Here is a 13,383-nt window from a genome sequence, read left to right as displayed (position 1 = left end):
CTACTCCTGGACTAACTGAACCAAAGAAGCTTTTGCGAGCAATTGCTCACTTCATCAAAAGTTTGCATCCAATTGAGCCGTGGCTCACAAAAGCGTATGCATCTCTGGTTCAATTAGTCTGTAAGATGCACTTCTACCTTGCCTTACGTCTGACTTTTAATACAACTAACTATTTCACTCTAGAAAAATAAAAGCACAGATTTCTAGTTACCATCTATTATGGAATGACTAGTTACATATATACATTTTCTACAACTTCAGATACAAAATAGGAAGTAAATAAAGGAAGAGCTGCTGCACAGTATTGTTTGAGAAATGATATTTTATTCTATGAAGACCGCATAGGCATGTCCAGGATTTTGTAAAGGAGGGTGAGGGAATGGCATCCAAGGCTGCAGGGGTGGTTGTACAGGACAGGAAGACCATGCTGTAGAAACAGGAGCTGGAGACTTTAAGTCTCTAAAATAGGTAAGAATCCTCTACCTCAGCTCTCAGCAATTCCCCTCCTCTCTCCTCTCATTTACCCCTTCCCCTGACCACCACTGCTACTGTCCTGGCTGCCCCAGGGACAGGGGGTGCTCCAGAGCCACTCCTGTGCTACTCCAGTCAGGCTGGAGCCAGGCTTAACCAAGAACAGCAGCAGCAGGAGCAGCAGTGGCAGGTAGGTTCCCCTTCCCTGAATCTGCTCCCAGGCTGGCAGGGAAGACCCAGGAGAATCAAGCAGGGAGAAGGAACCCCCACTCTGCTCCTGCCTCAGGCTGAGTCTGGCTTCCCCTGGAGTGGGGTTGGAGTGGCTGTGGAGCTCCCCCTACCCCTGGGACAGTTGGAGACATGAGAGACAGTGGCAGCAGCAGCAGAGCAAGAAGTTGGAAGAAAGGGGTAGGGAGATGCCACTGAGCACAGAGGCAAAAGGATTCTCACCTGATTCAGGGACTTTAAAAATTCCCCATTGTTGCTCCACAATGTGGTCTGAAAGGGGGTGTGACCATGCTACTGCATCCCCTCTGGATCCACCCCTACAAGACCTTTAAGGTATAGTATCAATTTTTAAGGAATGTGCACACAAACCTGTCTAGAAAATATTAAATTCTATGAGTAAAATCCAAGCTTTACTGACATCAATGAGGTTAAAAATTCACCCTCTGTGCTTAAACCAAAATATAGTCTATTTTTACTGAAAAATAAGAGGAGATTGTGCCTTTGCACTGGTTGAGTTACCACATTGTATATAACTAAAACAGTCTCAAAGAATATGTGGAACTGTGGAAACTAGAGAAAGAGCAATGGAATAACTGAAGTCCTCCAAAAGAACTAAAATGGAAAAGGAGAGGCTGATCAGATCACATAACAGACTCCTAAGCATGTACCACCCATGTACAACTCCTACATGTGACTGGTCTGCAGATGTACTATCCTCATAAATGACTCTTTCCAATTATCCTGGTTTCAGTCAAGGCAAGGCTTCCCTGGTTTAGCAATCACTTACCCCAGGTCTGTTGTCAACACGTGAAGTTAACTGTGGAACATGGTAAGTCCCTGCCCCTCTATTAACTCACTTTAATTTAATTGTTTGCCTGTACCCATATTCCAGCCTAGGACTGCAGGGCAAAGCCAAACTTTCCTGTCATCATCCTCCCAGGCTAGGGGTAGGCTAAGGAATATAGGCATTATGACAGCAGACTAGCTGCATCTGCCATACTTTCAATGACACTTCTGCTAGTGTAAAAGTAGCATAGTAAGGAAAGCTGTGTGGTTTGGGAAAAGAGAAGACAGAATGTGAGTAGGAGAACACAAGAATTATTTTTCTAGGACAAGGTTATTAGACTAAGACATGAAGGTGCCACTAGACAAAGACAACCACAAAAGTTATGGGGCCAAAGGAAAGGAGAAGGCAAGAGGAAGCATGACACCGCAGTCAAGTGATGAGGACATTAACCTGCTGTAGGGAGTCCAGGCCTTGATTGAAATTGTTTATGTATTTTAGCCAATGGATTTTTTATGTTAATGACATAAGTAGCCCTGAATCCCAGAACTCCCTCCTCATTTCTAGGCTACAGTCATGCTCCCTTTTGCTGTCTGTCTGACCTTATAAATGTTACATTCTTGGCTTCAGTGGAATACAGCTTCAGTAGAAGTGGAGAGTGCTCCCCTTCCCTCACGTTGCCTGTAGTCTGCAAGTGACGTCCTGGGAGATGGACAGTGAAGATTTAAACCCCGTCAAGCTGAAGAGAAAACAGCATCTGAGTCTCCTATTTCTCAGGCAAAAGCTACAGTTCTAACCATTCACATGCTTTGCCTAGGCAGGAAAAGGAGGGTAAGATGAAGATTAGACTGTCCCTGCTCCAATTCAGTTGTAAAAGGATTAAAATTGTATCTGTTGCTGAACACTAGACTACCATCCAACAACTCATCTTACAGCTTCTCCATGCTTCTATTCAGGGCAGAAAATCAACTTCCCTGTTTAAGGCACACACCCTAGTTTTGGGGGAAAAGTTAAGTGTGTTATCCCAGTACAGGAAGTCCTTGGACTTGGGACACAATTGGCTCCTGAAGCCCACATCTTAAGTCAAAACACTGTAACTTGGAACCGATTTTCCCATAGGAAACAATGTTATAAATGGGGGTTGGTTCCTGAACCAAGGCCTGATGCCCTATTTCCATTAAAAATAACCCAGAATTTTGTACTCAATGAGTAATATAGCTACATTAATGTATTTATATTGTAAATAGCAATCATATTGATTTGGAAGGACTTTGCTGGACTTTTTGAGGTGACTTTTTTGAGGTGACTTTGCTGGACTTTTTGAAGGGCTCATGGTTGGACTTTTTGAAGGGTTCTTGGCTGGAGTCTTCTCAGGAGTCTTGGCTGCACATTTTTCTGGAGTCTTGTCTGCTTAAAGTAAGTGTCCAAGGAAGCTTGAACAGATGTTCTCCAGGGAGATGGGCAACGCAGCAAACTTGTTCACTGGCGTGGCATCAGATCAAGCACTGTAAAGTCAAAACTGATGTCAGAAAGTTGAAATGGTGTCAATTTATAAATGTTGTAAGTGTGAAATGTTGTAACTCAAAATATTGCAAGTCAAAGACTTCCTGTAAAGAGGTATATTTATTAGGCTAATTGAGACCCTAGAACATACCATACATAGAAGTAAGGTCCATTTGGATATTCCTGAAATACAGAATAAAGTAAGAAATGGCATTAATCAATCATGGGGGAGAACGGTATGTGTTTGATGGGATGCGTTTAATCATATTTACCATTTTTTTTGTTTGTTTTTTTTAGGTGGGAAGAGTCTTTTAGTTTGGAAAACGTTTTTCGATGTAGTTTTCCTTTGTGGTTTTATTTTCGTAACGTTCAGTTTAGATACCTAGAGAACTGATATTAGCTCCATTAGATGATGGCAGTTTGTGCTTTCTGAATGATACTCACTGAGGTTTGCATATAGCTGGCATTAGTAGCACAGCACTCATTTTTCTGTACACACTGCTGAGGATTATTTTTCAAGGGAGAAAAGGCAAAGATGGTTGGCACAGAATATCGTATAATGAGCCAGCTATCAATGTCTCAAAGGGCTGAAAATACTGTTAGAAGAGTTTTGGCCTCCCACCCCCAAGAAGCTAAGACATGATTATTTTCTCAAAGAAACAGAATTGTAGATGAGAAATTTCCTCTTTCCTCACAGAAATATTAAGAATCCAAATTCATTAATGTTTTACTAGTTACTCAGATTCTTGGATGACAGGGTATAGTTATTAGTATGCATACTGTATACTTTTTAAAACATGTTGTTATAACCTGTGTCAGAACTTGCATATGGAAAATAGAAAATGTAACCACATAGGAAAGTAACCACATTTATAGCATGCCTAGAACAGAGTTCACTTGGAATTAGCTTGAAAGACATAGTTCATTCATTTCTAATAATAGGCAATAGAAGTAATAAAATGCAATGATTTGCAAAAGGAAAAATGAATGTTGCTATCTAGTAATTAATATGGCTCAGTTCATGAAGTTACATACTTCAGACTACATTATAGCAATCTGTTAGGATCTATCAATTATTATAGATCAATTAGAAAAGGAACATTTTACAACTGAGCTCAACAAGTTAAAACAATTTCCTCAGAACAAAGTGCAGAAGTACAGTACACAGTACAGTAGCTAGTAAAAGAAAGGTCTGCAAATATGAGGTCAAGTTCAGAAAATAGCATACAAAACAGCCATCTAGCCAATGCTGTACTTCTTTTTACCCAAAATTTGTCAATCCTCTTTGTATACATGTAGTCCACTAAGGTTTGTTTGGTCTAATTGATAGTCTAAGAAGACTGGATCTCATAAACAGGACCTTCATCACAGATGTTATTTCCTCTTGGGTGGACAATAGAGCCTTCTCACAAGCCCACAATGAATACATTCAAGGCTCATTTTGCCATCAATGGTATAGTATATTGACTCAGATTTTTCACAGGTCATTTTGACCAGGACACCCCCAAAAAAACTGTGATTTTTTTTTTCTTGAATAGGAATCTGTGGTTCTTACTTACATATGTAAGGGGGAGAGGGTCTCTACATGAAGGATTTTTCTTGGGAGAAGACTGTACTGCTGTATCCTGAGTAGCTACATTTCAGCAAAAAAAGATACAAACAATACCAATCATAAAAGTACCCACACAAAAATCTAAAAAGATATATTTGAACCAAAACCTAAATCTACAAAGATATATTTGAACCAATATCTAAGATATTCTATTCACCAAAGAAAGTATGGTGGAAACTTACTAGAGTCCAGGGAGAGGCGGCAGGGTGCCATGTCAACAGCTGATTGCAGTGAAAGTGAAACTGCAGTGGCTGGAGCAGCCGCGGACGAAGATCAAAGAAAAGAACCACAGTGGAGCCGGGAATGGCTCCCGTGTCCACCTGGGCATGCTTTATAGAAATGTGCCGTGGTTGATTGGCTGGGTGGGTGCCTGGCCCCAGAGAAAAGGTCTGTCCAGAAGGAAGCTGGGGGGACCGGAAACAGTGTCCCCGGCTGGCCCAGAGCAGGCGAACGATCCAGTGGTGGAGACTTGGTGGCTCCCTTGGAAGGGAACACTGGGCTAGTGACGGCCCGAGGAGTCGCTAATGGAGCCAGTGTGGATTGAGGGTGGCAGCGCAGCGACTGGGATGCCAGTGAAGATGACGAGGACAGGACCCTGACCCAGGTACCAGGTACCGAACTTGGGAAGCAAACAACGCATCAAGGGGGGCCGGAGGCTGGGAGCAAAACTGAGAGCAAAAGAGGGGCCATGGGAAGCACTCGGTACGAGTACCATCACTAGCTAATGACCACAGCCCCTAAGAAACCAAGCCAAAAGTGGGGGGCTCCAAGTACCGGCCCTGATGAATATCACAGTTGATGTTAGATGGGATGTAGGGGAGGTGGAGCCTCAATAAGGAACAACGGTGGGGACGGCTGAGGGAAACTACCAGGGGAGGCAGGACCAGATGTTGTCCTCCCAGTAGAAACTGACTTATAATCAAAGATGTGGCAGATGAGACCCCTTGGTAACTGACCCAAGGGCATTCTCAATAGCCTGGCCATGTAGCTCAAGAAGCCACGGTTCTTCATGAAGAACCCAAATGTGCAATGCTCGGGGGAGAGGCATGGGAGGCTGCAGAAAGGCACACAGATAATTGAAATGGAAAAGGCCTTCTGGTCTGTCCCCACAGAAAAAGTAGTCAACATTCCTAATTGTATAGACGTAGACTTTTTTTCCTGTCTTGTAAAATTTACCTGTATTTTCCTCCTCTCAGATCAATTCCATTTCTTCTACCTATATCCCTCATTTCACCCTAAAAATTCCTCCTATCTTGTCTTTGGTGTTAATATTCTTCAAATATTGTACATGAGGTTCTGTAACAGAAAAAAATTCCTCTAAATGAAACTATTTCTGATTTGTGAGTGGTGTTAGTATCTTTTTTTTGTCTTCATGGTGGACTATCTGAAGACTAAACCCTGGCCTTATTCTGATGACAACATATGCTTTAGTTTACATGCTTAAAGGTTTTATCCATTAAACTCAGTGACAAAACTTTAATTGTCTTTGGATATAGGGATCTTGAACCTGAATTATTAATTTTTCTCTTGTGACAGAAGGATACATCACAATAATTCTTGTCAAGCATCAATCATGTGACCTAAATATTAATAAATTACATGACAAATCTTTCATTATTATTTTATGCCATAAAATGTACTAGCAGCTTTTTCTTATTCTTATAATTTTTTTTCTAAGAACACATGGGTTAGCTGTTTTTCCATGGGGCCACTGATGGTCTGTACTTCCTATAGCGGTTTCCCTTGAATTATCTATGATAAATTTCAAGGCAAATAAGGTGGTTCTACTGAAAATGTGTACATGCTAAAATCCACCTTGGGTTGCAATCAGAATATGTTTTACATGGCCTTTGATGAGGGAATGGGGCCAAGAAGTGCCATACAAGGTCAAGAGACAATGTTGGCTGTGGTAAGTAAACTCTAGATTTAACACTACACCATAAAAAAAAATATGGGAGATGTTCACACCTCTCTCAGTGCTAAGCTTTGGTCAATACCATGCATTTTCATAGTTTCACAGTTTGTAGGGTTGGAAGGGACCTGAGCAGATCATCGAGTCCAACCCCCTGCCACGGCAGGAAAGAGTCCTGGGGTCAAACGACCCCAGCAAGGTGCTCATTTAGCCTCCTCTAAAAGACCCCCAGGGTAGAAACCAACACCACTTCTCTTGGAAGTTGGTTCCAGATCCTAGCCACCCTCAACGTGAAGTAGCGCCTCCTGATATCTAGCCTGAATCTACCCTCTGCCAGCTTGTGACCGTTATTCCTAGTCATTCCTGGCAGTGCTCGGGGGAACAGGGACTCCCCCAATGCCCGTTGGTCCCCTCTGACTAGTTTGTAACAGGCCACTAAATCCTCCCTCAGCCTTCTCTTGTGGAGGCTGAACAGGTTCAGGTCCCATAGCCTCTCCTCATAGGGCCTGCCCTGTTGCCTCCTGATCATCCAAGTGGCCCTCCTCTGGACCCTCTCCATGTTGTCCACATCCCTCCTGAAGTGCGGTGCCAAGAACTGGATGCAGTACTCCAGCTGTGGCCTGACCAGGGCCGCATAGAGAGGGAGTATCACTTCCTTGGACCTGCTTGAGATGCAACTGTGGATGCATGACAAAGTGTGGTTGGCTTTCCTGACTGCATCCCCACACTGCCGGCCCATGTTCATCTTGGCATCAATGATGACTCCAAGATCCTTTTCTGCCTCTGTACTGACAAGAAGAGAGTTCCCCAGGCTGTAGGTATCGTGCCAGTTGTTCCTCCCCAGGTACATCATCTTGCACTTGTCGGTGTTGAATCCCATCCTATTCTCATCCGCCCATCCCTGTAACCTGTCTAGGTCCGACTGCAGCCTATTCCTCCCTTCTAGTGTGCCCACATCCCCCGACATCCTAGAGTCATCAGCAAATTTGATCAGGGTGCTTTTTACCCCCTCATCCAAGTCACTGATGAAAATGTTGAACAGTCGGGCCTGAGGACCGAGCCCTGTGGAACCCCACTGCCCACATCCCTCCAGGTCGAAAATGACCTGTCCACTACCACTCTCTGGGTGCGACCCTCCAGCCAGCTGGCAACCCATTTGACTGTGTAGGTGTCAACACCACAGTTCCCCAGTTTCTTAATGAGAACGGGGTGAGAGACAGTGTTGAATGCCTTCTGAAAGTCCTGGAAGACTATGTCCACTGCTACCCCTGCATCTAAGGATTTGGTGACCTGGTCACAGAAGGCCACCAGGTTGGTCTGACAGGACCTGCTTCTAATGAACTTGTGTTGGTTGCCTGTAAGCATAATCTCCCCTGCTGGCCCCTCGTGGACACGTGCCAAAATAATTCTCTCAAAAAGCTTACCCAGGATTGAGGTAAGACTAACTGACCTATAGTTTCCCGGGTCCTCCTTCCTCCCCTTTTTGAAGATGGGAACCACACTGGCCCTCTTTCAGTCCTCTGGCACCACACCAGAGCACCACGAGTGCTCATAAAGCTGTGCCAGGGGTCCCACAATGACCTCAGCTAATTCTCTCAGTATACTCTAGGGTAGAGATCGTCCAGACCAGCTGATTTGAATACATCCAGTCCCTCCAGAAGTTCCCTAACCAACTCCTCACTAACCCTTAGCCTAGATGCGCCTCCCCTGGGGTCTAAGAGGGGCCCAGAGGTGGGGTGGCTGTTCCGGCCCCTGCTCAGGAAAACGGAGGCAAAGAAATCGTTAAATATGTTAGCTTTGTCATCTGGTGTGACTACCAAGTTTCCTAGCATGTCCTGCAGGGGCCCCACGTTACCCAGAACCTTCTTTTTGCCCACTATGTATTTAAAAAAGGACTTCTTCTTGTCCTTGATCTGGGAAGCTAGTCCCAGTTCCTTCTCTGCCTTGGCCTTCCTGACTGCCCCCCTGCATCCCTGAGCAACCACAGTATAATCCTCCCCGGTGATGGCCCCTCCCTTCCATTGGGTATACGCCTCCCTTTTAGCTAGGAGACACTCCCAGATGCTTTTGGTGAACCATGGGGGCTTCTTGCGCCCTCCTGCCCCCTTTGATCCATGTTGGGATTACCTCCCTTTGGGCTTGGAGGATCGTCTTCTTAAGGAGCAACCACTCTTCTTGGACACCTGGCTCCCCTCCCCTCTGGGACCTCACTGCTTCCCCAACTATTCTCCTTAGCTCACCGAAGTCTGCCCTCCTGAAATCTAGGCCTGCTGCCTTGCTGTAGGCATTTGCCACCTTGCGCTGGATGGTGAATTCCAGCAGGCGATGATCGCTGTCGCCCAGATGGTCGAGCACCCGCAGCCCCCTCACCAGGTTGTTGCCGGTGGCCAGCACCTGGTCTAACAAGGCATCTCTCCTGGTGGGGCTGTGTACCTCCTGGGTTAGATGGAGGTCCTGCATTCTGGCTAGGAACCTAGCCTTACGTGAGCGGTCAGACCTGGCTGACTGCTCTTCCCAGCAGATGTCTGGAAAGTTCAGGTCACCCATGATGATCACGTCCTTTGACCTAACTACCTTCGTGAGCTGACTTAAGAACTCCTGGTCTAGCTCCCCTTGGTTGGGTGGTCTGTAGTAGACCCCCACCGTTAAATCTCTTTCCCCTCGACTGCCTTGTATTCTAACCCAGAACACTTCAGAGTGCCCCTCTTCTGATTCTTCGCTAATTGATGAGGATGTGTATTCCTCCTTAATGTAGAACACCATGCCCCCACCTTTCCTCCCTGTCCTATCCCTCCTGTACAGCCTATAGCCCTTGATATTCACCACCCAGTCATGCGTTAATTTTCTTTATACATAGCAGGAACCATTTCTTAACTTTGTATCAAAATCAATATTTAGATATCAATAAAATTCAGCTAGAGCTGCAGACATATTAAGTGTCTGTTAATTCAACCCACTTAGATGGGTGATATATGCAGATCTTGGTACTTTATATATCTAGTTATAAAATTTGTGAGGAACAGATGCATTTGTTGTGACTGTAATTATAAATAAAAGACAGATTCAAAGAACTAGAGTCTAGAAATGTGTTTCAGTATTATGAAGTTGGGATAGTAAGGCTTGCATACTGAGGCTGGAATAGGTATAAAAGTCTTATCTACTGATAAATCCCTTGAGCTTCATATAATAAGAAAAGCAGATGAAGAATCTTAACACAAGGTAAATTTCTTTTATCAGTGGGAACTGTCCTCTTTTTAAGTTGACAGCATCCATATAAATAATAATTTGCTTTAGTATTCATGCAATAGTAACAGGAAAGGGAATGGCACATTCCAAGCTGTACAAATTGACATAATATAGCCAGCCACCCTCCTGCAGCATTTCATAACATGATCTACCTATGTATGCAGAGGAAGGAGTGGAACAGGTAAGAGGAGGAGAGCACAGTGATATTGCCAGAAGATGAGTAAGCACATCCTGTAGGCTAGGGACAGAAATTACACATAAACTGGTTTAAGTGATTGGAAACCGGTTCAAACCTCAAACACAACAGAAGTTCAGTGCACATAAATCTCTTTCAAAATGGCCCAAACCAGTTTAAGATAAACCTGGATGGATGTAGTATCAAACTTAACTGATTTAAGTTAAATCAGTTTATTGAACTTCTGCAATAAGATCCCCTCCAGATTCCAGTTAACTCAGTCCCCACATTGCTTTTCACCTCCCCCACAAGTCCCCTTCACAGTGGGGGAAAGAAGACAGGGGCTAGTCTTTGCCCAAGCTGTCTGCTCCAGCCCACCAGGGAGGTGTGCTCTAGTGTCTGTTCACCTGCTTACTGGTTCAATCAACAAATCTTAGACTCACCTGCAAAGACTGAATTGATTCAGCCTCAGGCTTTTTGACAGTCTGTACTTAGCCATAATGAAGGGGTGAACTGGCTTTGGTAGAGGAATGTTTACCTGTATAGAACAAGAAAAGAAAAGGATCATCCTAGTAACAAACTACAGGAATACTGGGCTTTTGACAGGAATTCAGCTTTAAGAGAAAACTGGGTGGTTTGGAGAGATGTATCAGGTACTTTTAAATCTCTGCCAGTGGAAAAATGCACTCAGGAGCAAGAACAGAATGCAAATCCCAAGGGATTTATTCATTCCACAGGATCTTAGGTATTTATATTGCTCCCCTCATTTTTGGTGCTTAAAGATATGCTAGAGAAGTGCTGTTTCCTTCTGAAGTATAAAGAATTATTATTAGTCTAACATATTAACTTAAAATGCAGAAGCATTATTCATCTGATTGGCAGAAAGCTTTGTTGACCATCTGCTGAGAGACTAATTAATTCAGAACTTGTTTGACACCCAATAATTATCACTCAAGGATTCTGTCAGATAAATGTGGAGACCACACCCTTTATCTTGCTTACTCTCAGTTGGAAGTCAAGGACCCACCTTTAATTAAGTTTTCTAGTTTAAAGTCCAAATGAAACTTCAAGGGCAAGGAAGAAACAACACTAATTTATTGTCAGCAATGTATTGTCAAAAGTCTCTCTCATAAATTTTGCATATTTTCAAAACTAGCACTGTAAGTTCTGTATCAGCAGGACATTCTTGTCAAACTTCTGGGGATGGTTTACAGGGGAAAATCATTCCTTTAGGGAGTTTAATTATTCATTAGCATAGTTATATGACACAACTGAGTGAACAAATCAATTTGTATGGTCTATAAAACAAATTTATAACAAATCTCCAAAACAATTCAAAATAACTACAAATTTAGAACAGCAGACACTAATCTGTTCCCTTAACATGGACTCACTTCAAGGACTGGCTCATTTCTCACTGAATTTCCTATTTTTGGAAATGGCTAATATATAACTCCTTCTTTGGTTCTGTTATGGGACGGTTATTTATTTAGAAATGTAAATTAACATCATTCAAACACAGAAATAGTTTGCACTATTAAACTTAAAAACTCAATGTCAGAATGATAGAAATTAGCATCACAGCTATTACACTGATCTTTAGGTCTGTGGTTCTTAACTTACATTCTGGCACAAAGCACACAACATGGCCAAGAACTCACCTTTCACCTTGTCCTACTATCTTGTGTGCTAAAACCTGAAATGATTCAGGGATCAATTTTTCAGCTGCAAGGGCAGTGGAGAAGCTTGTCTGCAATGTGACTCAATCTGTAGGATGGCATGGCTTCTTCTGCAGGGTGAGCTGATACTGCAACACGTGCAAGGTGGGTGCAGGGAGTTCATGCTGTAAAGTAGGATTTGTGCAGGTTCTCTTACTTGTCTTATCACCAGCCTGGCACCCCGCTCCAAAGTAGCACCAATCCAAGAAAGTCAATTCTACTGCTGCTTGAGACAGTGCTTCTCCTGCATTGTGCAGATGAAAGAGAAAGGGTACAGTTTTGTCTCTCCTGCCCCATGGATTCTGCTTTTTTGGCTTCTGGTGTCCTGTACGATTTCAGCACTTTCACTGCACCTGCTGGCTGTCATGTCCTACATCAACTAATAGCTTGACCAGACAAAGGCACTTTAAACCCTGCAGTGAAGTTTGATAAACTGCAGTTCTGAAAAACTCCTGAATGCAGTGTGCTCAACAGCTGAGCAACCTTTCAATTGCAATCCAGTTGTTTTAATTGCATATTGAGAATAGAGTATTTTAACTCTAGATTTTCAAGCTATACACTAAATTGTGATTTCATATATACTAATGTAAATACAGCATTATCTTCATTCAACAGAAGTTAATGGGAAAACTTCAGAGCTATATCAGAAAAACTGAAATCTGAATCTGGCCTGACCACAAGGATTTTCTCTGAGCTTTGATTAGCAGAATATATAGGAAAGGTTAAATAGGGATATGGGAGTCCAGCATGCTGCACTGCATATGCAAAGGACTGAAAAGGACTTAGCAACTATACATTACTGGGCATGTCTACACATGTGCTTTAATGTGCAGTAGCTTATTTTACTGTGCACTACCACATAAAAAACATGCTGTTAAACTAATGCTGTTAAACCATGCTGTTACACTAAAAAAAAGTCTTTTTTCCAACAGGTTGGCTGATCTCCTACATTGGGCTTTAAACTAGCTCAGACAGGGGATGGGGAGGCAGAAGGAGAACATCAGGAACCTGCAATTCATGGGACGCCCTGCAGTATAGCACAGGTTAGCAATAAGCAGGTAAGCAATAGGGGGCCCAATGGGCATCAGAGCCAGGGGGCAACAAAGGTGCCAGTCACAGGGCTCAAGCACCTATACACTAATGCTAGGAGCATGGGGAACAAGCAGGATGAACTAGCACTCCTGTTTGCAGAAAACACTTACGACTTAGTGGGGTTAACAGAAACCTGGTGGGACTCTACCCATGACTGGACAGTACACATTGAGGGCTATAAGCTGTACAGAAAGGATAGAGTAGGGAGGAGAGGGGGAGGGGTTGCACTCTATGTCAAGGAGTGTTATACATCACCCCTTTTAAAAATGGAATTGAAAGAGGAGAAAGTAGAAGAATTGTGGGTTAGGATACATGGAGATCAAGGGGAAAGGGATTTGGTGGTAGAGGTCTGCTACAGACCCCCACACCAAGGGGAAGAACTAGATTTGGAACTCCTGAGGCAGCTCTCAGAAACCATAGAGACGAGGGAGGTGGTAGTCATGGGGGACCTAAACTACTTTGACATCTGCTGCGAGACACAGACAGCAAATTCCCACCTTTCATGCAGGTTCCTATCCTGTGTGCAGGACCTCCACCTGATCCAGGAGGTACATGGTCCCACTAGGGGGAATGCCTTACTGGACCTGGTACTGGCAACAGCGGATGACATGGTAGGGGACCTACAGATCAGTGGTCACCTGG

The 13,383-nt window shown here is 43.6% G+C and overlaps 1 long non-coding RNA gene across 1 annotated transcript; it reads right to left on the bottom strand.

Moving 5' to 3' along the window:
• Positions 1-355: 355 nt before the first annotated feature.
• On the bottom strand, positions 356-11,949 carry LOC149870167 (uncharacterized). Its single transcript, XR_016440428.1, has 4 exons — positions 11,593-11,949; positions 10,375-10,469; positions 4,546-4,619; positions 356-2,988 (listed from the first exon to the last, which is right to left on the bottom strand). It is a non-coding gene; the product is annotated as an uncharacterized LOC149870167 (long non-coding RNA).
• Between the last annotated feature and the right edge of the window lie 1,434 nt (positions 11,950-13,383).

This window comes from Crocodylus siamensis, chromosome 2, assembly GCF_052110815.1.
Source record: "Crocodylus siamensis isolate JL-2025a chromosome 2, ASM5211081v1, whole genome shotgun sequence".
NCBI lineage: Eukaryota > Metazoa > Chordata > Crocodylia > Crocodylidae > Crocodylus > Crocodylus siamensis.
Note: the sequence above shows the minus strand (reverse complement) of the source record. Positions and strands in the feature narration are given on the sequence as shown.